Below are 19,294 nucleotides of genomic sequence, written 5' to 3'. Positions count from 1 at the left end.
GCGCCTCTGGAAGCAACTCTAATCTTTCTAGGTACTTTTCCATTCACACCCTTGGGCATTGCCGACGCAATATAAAATGTACAACAGCAGACACCAACTGGAGGGCTACTTGCAAAAGAGCCCAGCACTTCACACAGAGAATTTGCGCTAGGAGTGGAGCTCAGTGGCAGACACTTGCCAGCATCTGTGGAACCCTGGGTTCCATTCCTACCACCCCTGTCTTCCTCAGCCAAGGAGAAAATGTTGCCAGGCTAGGTGGAGCACGTCCGAAATCCCAGCTACCCGGGAGATTGTAAGCTGTTAAGTTCAAGGCCAGCTTGAGCTACAGAGTGAGACCCTGTTTCAAAGAAATACATTTTTTAAAAAAAAAGGTAGGAGTAAGATGACCCAGCAGATAAAGGTGCTGACTCTGCACCTTGAGTTCAAGCCTTAGAAAGAACAGACTCCATGAAGTTGTCCTTTGACCTTTGCATGTACTCCATGGCATGCAGGCACCCACACACACAAATCATGCATGCATACATGTACATCATGCACATATATAATAATAAATAACAATTTTTAGATAAAAAGAGAGCTGGAGGTATAACTAAGTGGTTGGGCTGGAATGTCCCAAAGAATGGGACCATAGGGAGCTCTTTCAGAGAAGAAACTTCTCAAGTTCAGATTACTAAACAAGATGTGTGTGGTCTTACACACACACACACACACACACACACCAGCATTGGTCTTTAGACGTTGTGTTTGTCGTGTGTTTCACCATTGATAAATGCTTGGGGAAACCCACTTAAATGGGAATAGTTTATTTTGGCTCACGGCTTCAGTGGTATCAGTCTGTGATGCTTGGTTTTTTGCTTCCGGCCCCTGTTGTAAAGTAGAACATCGTGGCAGGTAGTGATGGAGCAAAGCCATTCACCCCATGGTGGCCAGGAAGAGAGAGAAGCTGGAAGTGGCCAGGGATATGGTATGTCCTTCAAAAACCAACCCCTAGTGATGCACTTCTTCAGCTAACCGCCACACCCTTAAAGGCTCACTCCTTCCCAATAATGTCATCAGATTATGACTCTACCATTGGGCTAATACATTTATAAAAATCAAAGTCTTCAGAAATTGATCATTTCCAAAAAAAAAAAAATCTCACCTCTGAACACTACTGCACAAAGAACCAAGCCTTCAACATGTGAGCTTTTGGAGAGAAACTTCACAGCCCAGCCATAACACAGTGCTATATAACAATTTCCTCTGGGCTGGAACAGTCCATCCTGGAGGGAAACTCCTTAAGACCCAGGAAGTTAAACAACCCAAACATCTCAGGAAGTCTCTGAAACTTAGCAGATTCATTATCTTTAACTTTCAACCTCACACAGTCTAGGGTCACCCCAGAAGGAAATTTCAGTTGAGAGATTTCCCAGGCAAGGTTGGCCTGTGGGCATGATTGTAGAAGGTCATATTGATAATCAATTGAAGAAGGGCCAAGCCCACTGTGGGCAGCACCATTTTCTGGGCTGGTGGTCCTGGGCTATCAAAGTTAACTAAGCTGGGGCAACCAGCAAACGGCATTCCTCCCTAGTTTCTGCTTCTGGTTCCTGTTTAAGTTATTGCCCTGGTTTCATTCGATAATGAACTATGATCTGGATTACAAGTCAAATTAACCCTTTGCTCCCTGAAGTTTTGGTCAGAGTGTTCCATCACAAAAACAGAAAGGAAACGCCTCCCTCTCCCTCCTCAAATTACTTAAGCAGTTAGAACTGCTGAGAACAGGAGACCGTCTAACCTGTTGAGCTGCCTACAAATCGTGCAGTGAGCTTCCACGAGTTGCCGCCCATGCTGGGTGGCCTTTCACTGACACAACTGTCCCTGAGTTACCCATACTCATGTAAGCAATATGTTCACTGGTTCACCATGTTGGCCTTTGGTAGTCTGGTGACTTTGGTCTGTTATCAGTCCCCTATCTGGAGTGAATAGACCTTGGTACATGTCTTCCTAGGAATGATGTCCCACCACAGGCACACACACGACAACACCAAGTCTCAGACACACAGTCACAATACACACCAGCATGGATCTTCAAACACACACACACAAAAGCGATGGATTTCAGATACCCACATGTGTCTGTACACGTTCAACACCCTCCATCTCTGGACACATGCTCAGCAAATGGTGCTTTTGGTTCACACTCACACACTCGTACAACAGCACTAGTCCTTGGCGATGAACCCCTAGCTATATCCATGTCCCCTCAGACCTGAATTCAACCTCCTCCTCTGACTTTCACATACCAGGTACTCTTATACCCCCACGCGGCACCCCCACAGCTGACGCCACGGCACACGCTGTCCCCACCTGCACAGTGCCACACCACTCTCTCACATGCCCCCGTGACTCACTGATTCACATGCGCTGACACCCACTCCCCACGCAAGAGGCATGCATCTAGACTCTCTCGGTCGCCTCTCGTCATCTCGTGAAGTTCAACAGGAAAAACAAATTCTCCATGTGCTGACAGTAGACATTTTTGAAAAGTGACATTTTATTTTCAAATATGGTTTTCGTTGCCAAGGGAGAGCTAGCACCCTGAGAGCTGTGAGTGGTGGGGAAGACAGAGTTCCGAAGATTTCCAGTTGGCTCCCTCAGGCGAAATCCTTCCCTGTCAGGCTCCCCGCGGCAGAGCGGCCACCGGGAAAGTGCTGTTAATGGTAATGGAGCTGCGGACCTGGACATAGAACGGTTTGGAGCTCTTTGCCAGGCTGTCCAAGCTCATGGGCATCGGGCTTGTGATCTCAATCCACTTAATGACTTGGAGCTTGCCCATGTTCCTCAGGAACACAGCCTCCGAAGAGACAGTTCCCCATATAGAACAACTGCTCCTGCAGCTCAGGGGGCCTTAGGTGCCCAAGAAGCTCCAAGCCAGGAGGCCCAAGACAGAACAAAATCCTCCAGCCAGAAGCCACGCCTTCCCCTCTTGCTGCCTGCTCCAAGAACAGCGCTGGGGAAATGGCTCAGTCAGTAAGTACAGCGTTTGCCCTACAAGCGTGAAGACCCAGGTTCGATCCCCAGGACCCAAATTTAAAAAGCTGGACATGGGCTGGAGAGATGGCTTAGCAGTTAAGAACACAGGCTGCTCATCCAGAGGACCTGAGCTCAATTCCCAACATCCACATGATAGATAGCAACCACCTGTATCTCCAGATCAAGGGGATCACCACCCTCTTCTGACCTCGGTAGGCACACACTGTGTGCATACAGTGTACCAACAAACAAGCACGTATATACAACTAAAAAAAAAGCTTAATATGGTCATGGTGATGTACATTGGTAACCCCAGAACTGGGGTAACAGAAATGAGAGGATCCCAGGAGTTCACTGGCCTATTCGGTGAGGTTCAGGTTGAGTGAGAAAGCCCATTCCAAAGAACAAGGGCAGGCCAGCAAGATGGTTCAGAGAGTAGAGATGTGTGTGTATGGGCCTGACAACCTGAGTTCAAACCCTGAGTCTCACGAGGTGGAAGAGAGGACAATTCCCAAGGGTTGTCTTTTGACCTCCCATGGTTGGCATGCATGCTTGAACTCTCTCTGTCTCTCTGTCTCTGTCTCTCTCTCACACACATACACACACACATGCATGTGCACAAGATGTATTCACACACAGAAAATAAATAAATTTCAATTAAAAAACACACACAAGGCAGGTCAAGCATGTTGGTGCACACCTTTAATCCCACCACTCCGGAGGCAGAGGCAGGTAGATCTCTGTGAGTTCAAGGCCAGCCTGGTCTACAGAGTGAGCTCCAGGACAGTCAGAGCTACATAACAGAGAGACCCTGTCTCAAAAAAAACAACAAAGCAAAACAAACAAAAATACACAGGGTGGACAGAACCTGAGGAACGCCACCCAGGGTTTTTCTCTGACCGCCATATTTACATGCCTATATATGCTCCCGCTGTGTGTTTCCCTGACAAAATAACTTAGAGGAGAAAGGGTTTATTTTGGTTCAGGATTCCAGAGGGACACAGTCCATCATGGTGGGGAAGGCATGGTGACAGGAGCAATGATGGTACTTTGAATGTCATTGCCCCCCCCTTAAGCTCATAGGGAGTGACCATATTAGGAGGTGTGGTTTTGTTGGAGTAGGTGTGGCCTTGTTGGAGGACGTGTGTCACTGTGGAGGTGGGCTTTGAGGTCTCATATATGCTCAAGCCGCACTCAGTGAGTCAGACCACTTCCTATTGCCTGTTGGTCAAGATGTGGGACTCTCGGCTACTTCTCCAGCACCATGTCTGCCTGCACGCCACTGTATTGTACCATGATGATAATGGACTGAACCTCTGAAAATGTTAGCCACCACAACTAAATGTTTTCCCTTATAAGCATTGGCATGGTCATGGCGTCTCTTTACAGCAATAGAAACCCTAGCTAAGACAGGCAGAAAGCTAATTGGCTGCATTGAAACCATACTCAGGAAGCAGAGAGAGAAAAGGAAATGGAGTCAGGTTATCAAACCCCCAATTCTGCCCCCAGTGAGGTAACTTCCTTCAGAAGGCTCTGCCTCCCACGGGTTCTGTTAGCTCCCCAGATAGTGGCGCCAGCTAGGGACCAAGTGTTCAAACATATGGGCCTGTGTAGTGCATTCCTCATTCAAACCACAACAGAGAGAAATGGAAACAGAGACAGACAGAGGAATACAGAGAAAGAGGGACAGAAAGAATGCTAAAGGCCAAGACACCCCTCACAGTCCAGGACTGACCACCCATGAGGACCAAGGGAAACAACCAGCATGGGCCTCTGGAAAGACCAGAAGATAGACCTTCAGCCCCCTGCCCCCATCTAACTAGCTGCTTCTCCTGAGCCCCGAGGGGCCTCATGTGCTGTGGGGGGACCTACAGTTGATTCCTAATGAAAATGGTTTGGTGCCCCCAAATTACCAGTGACCTCATTTCCTGATGAGATTTCTGAGGATAATTCACTCCAGGATTTATCCTGGAAGTCCATCTGTCAACTTCCCATATCATCTCCTGGAAGAGGAGCAGATGTTTGTGCCCAAATCCTCAAGTTTGAGTTCCGTGATAATGGCGGACTGCCCATTATCATTCTTTTTAGTTCCTTGCTCCAAGAACTTATCCACCCACTTCCTGGAGCACCTAAAACATCCCCGGATACATTGGCCAGCCTCGCAAGATGAGTGGGTGTTGTTCCAAACCACACACCCCCAAATGACATTTATATTGGGTCTGCCCCTCGGGAACTTCATCAGCCCTATCACTTGTGGGTATGTGTATGTGTGTGTGACTGCATGTGTGTATGCACATGTGTGCACATGTTTCTGGAGGCTGGTGGTGAATATTGGGTGTCTTTCTCAATCACTTTTGGCCTTAATTTTTCTTTTAAATTATAAAAATTGTATGCGTGCACACACACACACACATACACACACACGCATACACACACACACATACACACACATACACACACACACACACACACACACACACACACACCTGTGTGTGTGTGTATGTGTGTGTGTGTACATAAACATGTGTCCCAGGGATTCAGCTCAGGACATTAGACTTGCCAGCCGTCACCTTTATCCACCGAGCCATCTTGCTGGCCTTCCATTATATTTTGAGGCAGGTATTTTACTAAAACTAGAACTCACCACTTAAGTAAGAAGTTGGCTGACCAACAAGTCCCAGGGACTAACCTGTCTCCACCTCCCCAGCACTCACCAGGATTACAGACTCACACCACAGCACCCAATGTTGACATGGGTCCTGGGCATCTGAACTCCAGATGTTTACATGGGTTCTGAACTCTAGCCTGCACCTCAAGAATAAGCTCCTTCTGTCAGTCTTTACGTGCATGCTTTGTTGACACCCATGGGAGGCCTACCCCTTTCTGAAAAGAGACAGAGAAGTGAATGGGGGGGGGGTAAGATCGGAGTTAGGGGAGGGAACAGGAGGAGAGAAGGAAGGGGAAACTGTGGTTGGTATATAAAATAAATGGAAAAAAATTAATAAATAAAAAACCAGGGTATGTTGACCCAGTGCCTCCAAGGACAGTGAGATAATATAAAGACACCACAAGTCAAAGTATGGGGTAACAGGAAACTGTCTCAAACAGGAAGCCACAACTCATAGTTGTCTACTGAGTATGGCTGGGAAGGAAGCTAGCCTGGCAATGTGATATCCAAAGAGAAACTGAAAACCCAGACTCCCAGACTTGTCAAAACAACAGACAGCTGGCTTCATTAAATCCTGCCAATAAAGACCTTAACGCTTTAAGAGTCTCCAGGAGAAAACAAGAGCAAATCCAGGCATAGTGGCACATACCTGGGATCGCAGCTCTCAAGAGGTGGAGGCAGGAGGATTAGGAATTCTAGGTCATCCTCAGCTATAATGAGTTTGAGAAGAGCCTGGATTACATGAGACTCTGTCTCAAACAACTAATAGATAGATGAATAGATGATAGATTAGATAGTTAGATAGATAGATAGATAGATAGATAGATAGATAGATAGACAGACAGACAGACAGACAGACAGACAGACAGACAGACAGACAGACAGACAGACAGATAGATAGATAGATAGATAGATAGATAGATAGATAGATAGATAGATAGATAGATAGAGGCAGGCAGGCAGACAGATAGATAGATAGATGATATGTCTTAGTTAGGATTTTTATTACTGTGAAGAGACACCATGACCACAGCAACTCTTCTTTTTTTGTGGTCTGATTGTTCTTTATTTTATATCTAGAATCCACTTATAAGTGAGTACATACCATAACTGTCTTTCTGGGTTTGGGTTACCTCACTCAGGATGATTTTTTCTAGTTCCATCCATTTGCCCACAAATGTCATGCTTTCATTGTTTTTTCTCTGCTGAGTAGTACTCCATTGTGTATATGTACCACATTTTTATCATCCATTCTTCTGTTGATGGGCATCTAGGTTGTTTCCAGGTCTGGCTATTACAAATAGTGCTGCTATGAACATAGCTGAGCATGTATCTTTATGGTATGAATCAGCATTCCTTGGGTATATGCCCAAGAGTGGGATGGCTAGATCTTGAGGTAGTTCGATTCCTAATTTTCTGAGAAACCGCCATACTGATTTCCACAGTGGTTGTACAAGCTTACATTCCCACCAACAGTGGATGAGTGTTCCCTTCACAGCAACTCTTATAAAGAAAACATTTAATGGGGTGGCCTACTGTTCAGAGGTTTCATCTATTATTCTCATGGTGGGAGATGGCAGTGTACAGGAAGACATGACAAGCAATTAGAGGCTTACAACTTGATCAGCAGGCAACAGGAAGTCAACTGAGACACTGAGGGTGACTTGAGCATAGATGAGACCTCAAAGCCAGCCCCCACAGTGACACACTTCCTCCAACAAGGCCACACCCACTCCAACAAAGCCACACCTCCTAATAGTGCCACTCCCTTTTGGGGGCCATTTTATTTCAAATGATATATCACATGATAAGTAGATAGATAGATAGATAGATAGATAGACAGGCAGACAGACAGATGGACAGATAATTAGTTGACAGATGACAGGTGATTATGGATAGATGTGGATAAATGAATGGTAGATGATCAACAGATAAATATAAATAGCTATTAGATGATTGCCAGATAGACAGACAGACAGATAGATGCTAATTAGATTGTTTAAATAAGTGAATACATTACTAACTAAATATAAGTTCCATTTCTGTCTACATAGCAGGGTTGCTTCTACTGAAGTTGACCATTGACGATGACCTCAGCCCCTCCTCCCAAAGTGGTGACATGTCCAGTCAGCCCCTGTCCTACCGGTACACAGCCAGCTCCTGTGTTAGGGTTACCCAGCACCAGAATGTCACAGAGAACAGAGGCCAATGCCTGGACCCAGGGCATGTCAGCAGGAATAAGGTGCCCTTAGCCAAAACATACTTTGGGTACCAACCAGTTTAGCTGTCAGAAGGAGGGCGAGCTTCCTGGAGTTTCCCAGGACTCAAAGTCTTCTTCCCCCACCCACCCCACCCCACCCCGCCCCAGGAAACTAGGGGACAATTTGAGTATACTGGAGAAGTCTCAGCTGGGGCTTAACTAAACAGGGATAATAGACATTTTTGTTTCCTTTGTTTCCCCCACACACACCGTTTCCTTCCCTTCTCCTCTCCCCTGTCACTATTCCCTCCCTCCTTCCCTGACAGTGGCTCACTCATCCTGCCCTGGAACACTCTATGTAGCTCAGGCTGGTGCTCAATCTTCCTGCTTCAGCATCCCCAGAGCTGGGATCACAGGCCGGCGTCACCATTAGCCCACCTCCCCACATCCCAAACAACAGGAAAATGAAGCTGGAGAGAGCACCCCGAGCTTGTGTGAGCCGGCCTGAGTCGGGGCATCAAGAACAAATGAGACTCTAAAACAGAAGTGACCAGGAAATCCATTTTAAGCCCTGCAGCCGCCATCCCAACACTCACACAGCGGCTCCCTTGGTTACCAGCCAGGCTCTTTCACCCTCTCCGGCGCCTGAGCGACTACTTAATCAGGCATTGTGCGTTTGAATGTATTCATTATATTCTAATATGATTATGTCCAATCCAGTAGACTGAAACAGATTCATCCAGATGTGTAATTAGTCTCTAAATGCCGATTATTCTTGGTGTCAACTTGGCAGGGACTTTGAGAACGGAGAAGCCACTCATGCTCCTTGTTTATTAGCCATGCTTGGGGTGGGGCTCATCTATGCATCAGGGGTCAGGGTCATCTATGGGTCAAGCCCTGGAACCCACAGGCACATTCATAGTGACCCCCAGGTCTCCTGTTACTGCTTCCCTGCTCCCGGTCTTTGAGAAGGGGCTTTGGGAGGTGGGGGTGACTGGCGCCCTCTGGGGCTCTGGAGAACGGTGTAGCCTCTACACTCACATGGTACTCCCAGGGTTGTTAGCCATACAGTCACCCTGAGCGAGCGTCTTCCCCATCCTGGCTCTCCGCTTGTGCAACAATCGCCCTCAAGTCTGCAAGATCCTTCTGTGGGGACTACATCTTCAAGTCAGCCCTCCTGGATGGGACTCGCAGTAGTTCAAGCTTTTAGGTCCCCAAGTTGTCACTATGAAGGTGTTTTTTTTCCCCAATTTTTAAATGATACTTATTTATCTGTGTGCCTGGGGTGGGTGGGGCACATGCCCCCACATGCATGTGGCCGTCAGAGGACAATTGGTGACAACTGGTTCTTCCCTTCCACCATGTGGTCCTGGGGACTGGACTCAGCTCGCCAGCCTGGGTAGCAAGCACCTTTACCCACTGAGCCATCCTGTCAGTCTGCCCAGGGAGCATCGTGCAAGAGCAGGCGAAAAGATTCTAAGAGCTAGAAGTCCTGGAGGATCCGGTGGAAACAATGTTCTCTGAACATCCCAGGACCGCCCCACACAGGAGTTCACAGGAGCTGCAGTTGCCTGCCCAAGACCTTCGATAGATCAAGCCAGCGAGAGACCCTGCCTACAAAATAAGGCGGGACAGTGGTGGGACGGTTCACCAGATCAAGGCACTTGCCTCCAAGCCTCACAACCTGAGTTTGTTTCCCGGGACCCCCATGATGGAAGGAGAGACCCAACTCCTTGCAAGTTGTCCCCTGAACTCCACATTCACACTGTGGCACACGCATGCTTCTCGGTGCACAAGAAAATAAATAAAATGTAATAAAGGAAACAATCATTTAAGGTAAATGGATTGAAGAAAATCCCCGATGTCAGTTTCTGGCCTGTACGCGCTCACGTAAATACATGCCTGCACACCTTCACAAACATGTACACAAGCATGTAGAATACACGCACGTGCAGAGAGGGCCCTGCAGGACTCCAGTGACTTTAGGGAATTGCTTGTTACCCCAGTGAGCAGTCTCCAAGCAGCTACTTAGATCAAGTTCACCTTGGCCTTTGGCTCTACGATGGTGCTCAGTGGTGCTCTGCACTGCCCCCTGGTGTCCACGGCTCACACTGCAGCACACTGTGCAGGCTCCTCACTACCTGGGGTCTGTCCTGCCTCCTAGGGAACCACTCAGCTTTCTGCTTTCATCTTGCTGTCTGCAGAGCCTTCCTTTTACTAAAGCATAAGACAGAACAGAAGCAGTACCTTAGTAAAACCCTCTCATGATTTGTCATTCCCTGCCTGCCACCCCAGCAGCTTCTGACACCATCCACTGTTCACACTGTGTGGCCCCGGAATAGCTTCAACCAGCTCGTGAATACCTCAGCGTCCATGGATTGTATGCATCTACTGGGGTATTTGTGTCCAAGCCATGCACATCACCTGTCTTTCAGATCACATACAGCCAAAACCAGACTCTCCCATCTCCCAGGTCTCAGCTAAGCACACACCCAGCCTCTCTCAACTCCCAGGACTCGGTCTGGTGCACACTTTGTTACCTCCCAGGCCTCCACTCAGTACATACTTAGGTTCTCCCATCTCCCAGGCCTCAGCTCAAGGCACACAGGCCCTCTGTGGTCTGCCAGACCTCAGTTAAGGGCATAGGCAGCCTCTCTAGCCTTCCAGCACATCTATCTCTTGTCTCAAAGGCTTCAGTTCTGCACATACCTGGCCTCTCTCACCTCTCAGTCTTCAATGCCACCTCCTTTTAGAGGCAATGTCCAGTCCCTGAGTTCCAGGGTAACTTTCTGCATACAACGTCCACATACGCTGCCCTCCCGTCAAAGCATTTATCACCATCTAAAATGACCATATCCATTCATCTCATTACCACTTGCTAAGCCTTAAAATATCATAGTAGCTCCTATTTGACCAACTCTCCTGCAAAGGGCAGCCATAAATTCTGCACAGTATATAAAAGACAATGTTCCCAAAGCCAAGGAGGTGTGGCCAGAATGGGGAGGAAATGGAGGGAGGTGATGTGTGCAAAAGAGAGTGGTAACTGTTCAGGGGCTTCCTGGTCTATGGCTTTTGCCTGAGGGCAGTGAGAATTCTGGCTTTGGACAATCGGAATTCAGAGTTGGGGCTGCAGGTGCCTCAGTAGTCAAAAGCACTCGCTGCTTTTGCAAAGGACCTGTTTGGTTCACAGAAAAAAATGCAGGGTTTACAGCCACCTATAACTCCAGATCCAAGGGGCCCCAAATCCTTTTCTGGCCTCCTTAGGCCTGTGTATGCATGCACCTGCATGCACACAGACACAGACACAGACACAGACACAGACACACACACACACACACACACACACACACACACACACACACACACACACACTAAAATAAAATAAATCTACTTTTAAAAGAATTCACAGTTGAAAACAACACCAGAAACTAGAAAGTGAGGAGACATGCTAGGAACTGTCACCATCTTGGCAGGAATTGATGACAGTCCCCACTCCACCCCCACCCCACAGTGTATGTGTATATGCACATGTATGTAGACACAGGTGTGTATACACGTGCATGCTGAGGCCCACAGTTAACACTCACTGTCTTCCACAACTGCTCTTCACGTTCTCGATTTGCTTATTTACATGCTTATTCTATTCTTTAAACATTTATTTATTGTGTGTGAAAGGGAAAGCATGCACGTGCACGTATTTGGTTCATGTGTGAAGGTCAGAGGACAACTTGATGGAGTGGTTCTCTCCTTCCACCATGTGGGTCCTGGGGATCGAACTCGGGACATCAGGCTTGGCAGCAAGCGCTTTTACCCACTGAGCCATCGTCCTAGCCCTCCATCTTATTCACTGAAGCAGGGTCTCTCACTTGAACCTGTGATGGATAACGTTACGCTGTAAGTTTAAATCACTGTGCTTAAGAGATCTATAAAACCAAAATGCCTCTGACCTGTAGGTCCCGCTTGACCAAGGACAGATAAGTTCCTGGAATACTGGGGGCTGTTGATAACAAATCATGTGGTTCCACTTCTGTAAACAAGCTTGGTTGCCCCAAAGATCACAGGATGTGTGCTTGATTACTCCTAGGCAGGAAGTACGTCAGGATTGTGCTGGCCTCTGATTGTACAAAAGCAGGAAGCACATAGCCTGGTGAGTTTTGCCTTTATATATCCCCTGACTAATATAATTAATTCAGAGCCATGCTCTGAGCACAAGTCTCGGGTATGGACCTGGCCAGTATCTATGGTCCTGGCCACTATTAAACATTTATTTAATAAAATTTATTTATTGTCAGAATGGTGAATATCTGAATGACCCCAGACCTAGAGCAAGCCCAGAGCTGCCAAATTCTACTAGTCTAGCTAGCCAGCTTATTCCAGGGAGCCCCCTACCCCTGCCTTCCAAGTGCTGGAGTGATGGGTGGGCCAGCACACGTGCCTGCCACATATGTAGAGTCTCAGGATCTGAACTCTAGTCTCCATGCAAGTACTTTATCCACCTAGCCACCTCCCCAGCCCCAGGAATAAAAATATCCTAGAGACACATATCCCTCCTCTTGGCTATCAGAGTATTAAGGCAATAGCCCCACCCGCCACCCCCAATTTTCAATTTCTCCAAGAGTTTCATTCTCCAGCCGGAAGGGGTAACTCGTCTCCCGGAAGGAGATGTCACAGAGTTCTCTCACTTGTCAGATCACCTTGCAGGAGAAACTGGAGCTGAGACAGTGATGAGACCACAGTTTGAGCAGGACTGTTTAGCTATGCACATGTCTGTCTGTCTGTCTGTCTGTCTGTCTCTCTCTCTCTCTCTCTCAATTTAATGTGTTTTTGTATTTGGTTATGTGCACATGTGGATGGAGGTACCAGAAGAGGCCGGAAGAGGGCATTGTATCCTCTGGAGCTGGAGTTACAGATGACTGTGAACTGCCTGATGTGGTGGTACTGGGAACCAAACTCAGGTCCTCTACAAGAGCACTCTTAACCATTGTCTTGTTCTTTAAACTGAAATCTCATGTCAGGACCCCAAAGATGGACTTGGGGGGTGGGGGGTGGGAGGGAGTGTCCCTGGACCTCTTTGTTCCTCTTCCCAGTGTGTCCACATTGAATAAATCTCGCCTTTTCTGCTTTTCACCATGACTTGTTTGTCTAATTGGCCTACTGAGGTCCAGTGGGGAGCTCAACTCTTTACGGCTGATGGAGTCCCGGCTCTGTCTCTCACGACTCTGGTAACAAAAAGAGAGAGAGCTGCAGAAAATGGACACACATTTGTTAGAGGAGCCACCTTTGCCGATGAAGTCTACAAACTGGACAAGCTCTAGACAGCCTATCGAGGGCCCAAGGGAATGGACCACATGGCCAGGTAAACTGGCCACTCAAGGAAACCCAACACGTGAATCAATACTGCTCAGACACGCCCTACAGAACCCAGAGTCTGCACAACATAGCACCAGTCCACAAAGTCCAGGGATCAAACAAAATTGCTGTGTGCAGAAGGAAGGAAGGAGGGAAGGAAGGAAGGAAGGAAGGAAGGAAGGAAGGAAGGAAGGAAGGAAGGAAGGAAGGAAAGACAGACAGACACAGACAGCAAGAAGATATAGACTGGTGAGCTAACTCAGCAGGCACTTGGCACTGGTCTGAGTTTGATCCCTGGGACCCACGTGGTGAAAAGAGAGAACAGACTCTCCCAAGCTGTCATCTGACCTACACACATGTCATCACACACACACACACACACACACACACACACACACACACACAAGCACACAAACAGATAATTAAATAAATGTTTAAAACTTAATCAGATTCTAATTCTCTCTTGTTTTGTTTCTTTCTTGAGGCAGTGTCTCACATAGCCCAGGTTGGCCCTGAACTTCCTATGTAGCCAAGGAATGCCTTGATTTCCTGATCCATCACCCTCAACCTCCTGAGTACTTGGGATTACATACAGGCATGCCCCCACCACACCTGGTTTATGTGGTTCTGGGAACCAAACCCGGGGCTTTGTTCACATTAGGCAAGTGTCCTACAAATTGAGCTACATCGCTAACCCAAGGGACCCAGATGTTCGAGAGGAATTTCTCGGCCTGCTACAGTCAACAACCTGCAGAGCATAGGCCACAACCAATCAAGATGGACGCAGTCAGGCGCCTGCAAATCATCTGGGATGCTAGCACTCCGGAGGGAACCTGGTGCTGGCTGCACCCCAAACAGCCTCCTGTTCCAGAAGGTGTTCCGGTCACCTCTTCAGTTTGCATAACCCAGCTCGATTACCACCTCCTTCTCTACCAACTGTTAAAGCATATGGGCCGTATCCAATCAGCAATCCTGGGCAACTGCCCTCCAAATTCTGTCAGGAAGAATTACCTCAGAATCCATTGTTTGATGCTCACACTGCTGGGAGAACGGCTACCTATGGAGCTAAGTCCCTCTATATGGACAATAACTCGAAATCTATTAGCAGAAACAGGGATCCCTTTCTTCAAGTCATACCTTGATTGAAAGCTTATTTTAGATTTTTAATTTTTAAAATTTGATAGGTTATTATTATTATTATTATCTCACTATGTTACCCTGGCTGGCCTCAATGTAGATTATGCAGGCCTAGAACTCACAGAGATCTGCCTACCTCTGCTTCCTGGGTGCAGGGATTAAATGCATGCACCACCACATCCAGCAAGATTTGTTTTATTTTAAATTATGTGTCTGGGGGGGGAGCGGTATGTGCACATGTGTGTGCAGTGCCCACAGAGTCCAGAAGATGGCGCTAGATTCCTGGAGCTGGAGTTGCAAGAAGATGTGAGCTGCCTGACATGGGTGCTGGGAACTGAACTCAGGTCCTCTGCAAGAGTAGCAAGCATTCTTAACCACTGAGATCTCTCTCCAGCCCCTCAAGCAATAGCTGATTATGACCCTCAATGAGAAAAAAAAATGACACAGTAAAAATGTAGGGCTTAAAATACCTGCCTGATCAGTGTACCCCAATTCTTCACCATACCCCAGCACACATATATGTGTTCATATACATGCATGAGCACACATACATGCATCAAAATATTACAGCAACCTCTGAGGCCATTCCTCTGGGTCACCCTGGACAGGCAGCCTGGCACAGGAAATCTGAGTTCTCATTAAGATTAATTCCAACCTAGTGCTGAGGAATTAACTCCATCAGCAAAGTGTTCAAGATGACTGAGTGGGGAAAGGCACTTGTACAAGCATGAAGACCCAAGTTCAAATCCACAGCACCCACTTAAAAAGCCAAAGGTGGCCATGCACATGTCTATAACCCCAGTAACATGGAGCATAAAGACAGGAGGATCCCTGGGACTTACTGGTCATCAACCTCGCTCTAAGTTCAGGGAGAGACTCTGTCTCAAGGGAATGAGACGGAGGTGTAGAACAGACACCAAGTACCCTCCTCTGGCCTCAGCATATGTGACCAGAGGCATACAAAACTGCAAACATGCATGTGCAAATACTACACACACACACACACACACACACACACACACACACACACAGAGCCAGGTATGATAGTGTACTGCTGTGGAATGTTCTCTATGCTGTGAATGTGTTCCTATGATTGATTGATAAATAAAACACTGATTGGCCAGTAGTCAGGCAGGAAGTATAGGCGGGACAAAGAGAGAGGAGAATTCTGGGAAGTGGAAGGCTGAAGCAGACAGACACTGCCAGCCACCATGATGAGAAGCAACATGTTAAGATACCGGTAAGCCACGAGCCATGTGGCAACTTATAGATTAATAGAAATGGGTTGATTTAAGATATAAGAACAGTTAGCATAAGTAATATAAGTCTCTGTGTGTTTGCTTGATTGGGTCTGAGTGGCTGCGGGACTGGCAGGTAAGAGAGATTTTTCCTGACCGTGGGCCAGGCAGGACCAGAAAAACTCTAGTTACAGTGTACACTTGCAATTCCAGAACTTGGGAAGCAGAGACAGGCAGATCCTTTGGGGCAGTTGACCAGACATCCCAGCCTACTAGACATGCTCCAAGCAAGTGAGAGAGAGAGAGAGAGACCCTGTATCTCAAGGGATAGGTATACAACACCTGAGGAATGACATGTGAGACTGTCCTCTGGCCTCCTCATGCACGTGCATATACGTGCATGCATGCACACACACCTGCACATACTTCTGTAGGCATAAACACCTCTGTACATGCAAAAGGATAACTCAAATCTACAGAGAATATTTAGGGATCAAACTCTCCCCAATCATCCCTTGCTGTGATGTGAAGCTTAAACATCATCCCCACCCCCTGCAAAACCTGGTCCCTACCTATGACATGATTGGTTGGTGGTGGAAACCTTAGGAGGTGGCTCCTGGCAGGAGGAAGTTAGGTTATGAGGGGGAGGGGTGCTTTTGAAGAGGATACTGTAATTCTCATGTGCTCACTTTCTCCTCTCTCTCTCTCTCTCTCTCTCTCTCTCTCTCTCTCTCTCTCTCTCTCTGCCCCTTTCTTTCTTCTCCCTCAATCCTACCCGAAGGCACCACAAGGAAGGCAGCTGGACTCCACCAAACCCCCCCTATCAGAACATTTGAGGTGGGCTCGAAAGAAGGAGTCTAACCGGGCGGTGGTGGCGCACGCCTTTAATCCCAGCACTCGGGAGGCAGAGCCAGGCGGATCTCTGGGAGTTCGAGGCCAGCCTGGGCTACCAAGTGAGTTCCAGGAAAGGCACAAAGCTACACAGAGAAACCCCGTCTTGAAAAACCAAAAGAAAAAAAAAGAAGAAGAAGAAGGAGTCTAACTGACCATAGATGGAGTGCTCTGAAGCCATGAGCCGAAGTAAGTCGCCCCCTTTTAAGGTGTCCACCTCAGTTATTTTGTCACAACCATGAAGAGCTGGCCGACACATCTCTCTGCCTTGACAAATGCCACAGAGGCAGCCCTGCCAGACTCCCTGCCCGGTGACCCAGAGGGAAACTTGGGACACAGCTGTTGTGTTCTGCCCTCCACATGGAGAAGTCACGCAGGGCATTTTTCTCTGTCTCCAGAATCAGAAACAACTATGACTCTTGGAACCTCAAGTTCCCAGGGGAGGAAAAAAAAAAAGTCACACTTATGCTAAAGATCCTACAAGGCTGAATGGCTAATTAGGACTTTGTGATTGTGCAAAGTTGGAATGTTGGAGGTCCAGAGTCTAATTATTTCGGGCTATCTTCAGCCCCCTTGAATATTTGTTCAACCACCAGCTAAGTCTTTGGAAAGCATTCTCTTAGCGGACCCTCAGCTTCAACCAACCCATAAGCTAAGAATACCATCAGATGTGCCAGTTAGGCGGCTCAACCAGTAGAGGCCATGGTCACGAAAGCCTGGTGACCAGTGTCTGATCGCCACTGTCCATGTAAAGGTTGGAAGAAGAGAATCAATTCCACAAAGTTATCCTCTGACCTCCGCATGTGTGCCATGACTCATAGACACACATGAACACACACACACACACACACACACACACACACACACACACACACAGAGGCATCATCATCATCATCATAAACAAAATTTTTAAAGATCAACAGATTACATCTGAGGTTTTAGCAGAGATTTCCCAGTTTTGTTGCCTCCTGCCTAACTGATTGATGCTCTCACAAATATCTTTAGAAAATGTCTTGATTTATAACTTTCTTTTGTCCTGTGATGATAGAAACCCATGCAACCATTCCACAGAGGAATATGTTATTCAGGGCAATTCGACTCCCCATGCCTAAGCCACAGTCGCACATGTTTGCCTCAGATTAAACTCTCTTACTCTCTCGGAGAAGACGGCAGTGTTCTGCAGTGATCCTGAGCCTGGGATTTTACTTCCTAAACGGTGAATCTGCAGCAGGAGCTCCCTCATTCTCTGTGCTGGCAGAAAGAGAAAGGTCCGGGTTATCCCAGAGTCTATCTACTTCCAACCAACACCATTCCTGGCTTCCGTGGTCTTTGTTTTCTCTTTGCTTATTGTCTTTGTCCACGCATTTACATAATCGTTTAATTGTGCCTCCCAATTCAGTATGCATCTCTGCAAGCCACCTCCATTCTGGAACAAGGCGAAGACACCTAAGAGGAGCCCAAATCCCGATGTCTCTCAGTGCGCTGCAGCTGTATTGAGTTAGCCCTTCCGGGGTCCTCTTTAGCAATCGCCGCCTATGACGGCAGCAATTCCACTCTCATTTAGAACTAGGAAATCTGCCTAGCCGGAGAGATGGTGCCGATGAAGCTAACAAAATTCCACTTTGTTAAGCATTCATGTAATCTTGTTAGCCTCTGGGTTCACAGCACAGCACTCCCAAGGGGCACAAGAAAGAAAGGAAGCCATCACTGTGTCTGGACCAAGCGTTTGTTACTCTTCCTGCCGTACCTGTGGGCGCTCCTCTGGTTCAAGGGCAGCGAAGGGAAAACCTCAGTATGTTGCCCAAGGTCACTGGAGCTTTCGATGTCTTAAGCTCCCATTGGTACAATTGCGTTTTCCTCTAACTTGGGGGCTAAGAGGGAGAGAGGAATTGTGTCGCCCGGAAGTTGCAGAAACACAGGCTTTCAGAGCGAGGTGCAGTGATATACCTGTAATTCTAGGACCTGGGAGGCTAGGGTCAGAGAATCCAGTTCAACCTGGGCTACGTACACATCAAGACTGCGATGGTCGGTATTGGCTGTCACTTTGACAGGATCTGGACTCACCCAGGAGACACATCAGGACGTGACTGTAAAGGACTTTCTAGATTGGATTAATTGAGGTTGGAAGATCCACCTTAAATGTAGATGGCTCTGTGGCCGGGGTCCTGGACTGAATACAAAGGAGAAAGCAAGTTAAGTACCAGCATCCATCTCTCTCTCTGCCTCCTGACTTCAGATGCAATTTGGCATACATCCTCAGACGTTTGACACCATGTCTTCCCCCATGGACTACATCCCTTGAACTGAGAGCCAGAGTAAACCTTTCCTCCCTTAAGTTACTTCTGTCAAGAGTTTTGACACCACAACTAATAAAAGTAACTAATGGAGATGCTGTCTCACACAAACAAACAACAGCATTAAACAGACGTGTTTCTGTCTTCCCTCACAGATGGCAGACTGTGATCCCACTGTTGACCCCACTGTGCAAACAAGAGGAGCATAATATGTCCAGGTAAGCAAGTACTCAGCCAATGGCTCCACTCTCCGGCTCTTCTTGGGATACAAAATGCACTCTGAAGTCGAGATGTGAACAAGCCAAAGGCCGGGGTGTGGCTCGGTAGTAAACCCCTTGCCTAGCACGGGCAAGGTTCTAAGTTTTATATCTAGCACTGTAAATAAACAAATGAATAAACCAAATAGGCTAGCGGAGAGACCATCCCAGAGGGCACTATAAAGTTAGAGTTAGGCTGGAGAAAAGGCTCCATTGGTAAAATGCTTGCCTCGAAATCACGAAGACCT

General features: G+C 47.4%; 1 protein-coding gene across 1 annotated transcript in view; it reads right to left on the bottom strand.

Moving 5' to 3' along the window:
- The window catches only part of Caln1 (calneuron 1), a 467,294-nt gene that overhangs the window by 432,499 nt on the left and 15,501 nt on the right, over positions 1–19,294 (bottom strand). The gene's annotated exons all lie outside the window — the stretch shown is intronic.

The sequence above is a fragment of the Peromyscus maniculatus genome, chromosome 23 (assembly GCF_049852395.1).
Source record: "Peromyscus maniculatus bairdii isolate BWxNUB_F1_BW_parent chromosome 23, HU_Pman_BW_mat_3.1, whole genome shotgun sequence".
Classification (NCBI taxonomy): Eukaryota; Metazoa; Chordata; class Mammalia; order Rodentia; family Cricetidae; genus Peromyscus; species Peromyscus maniculatus.
This window is presented reverse-complemented; position numbering and strand designations above follow the sequence as displayed.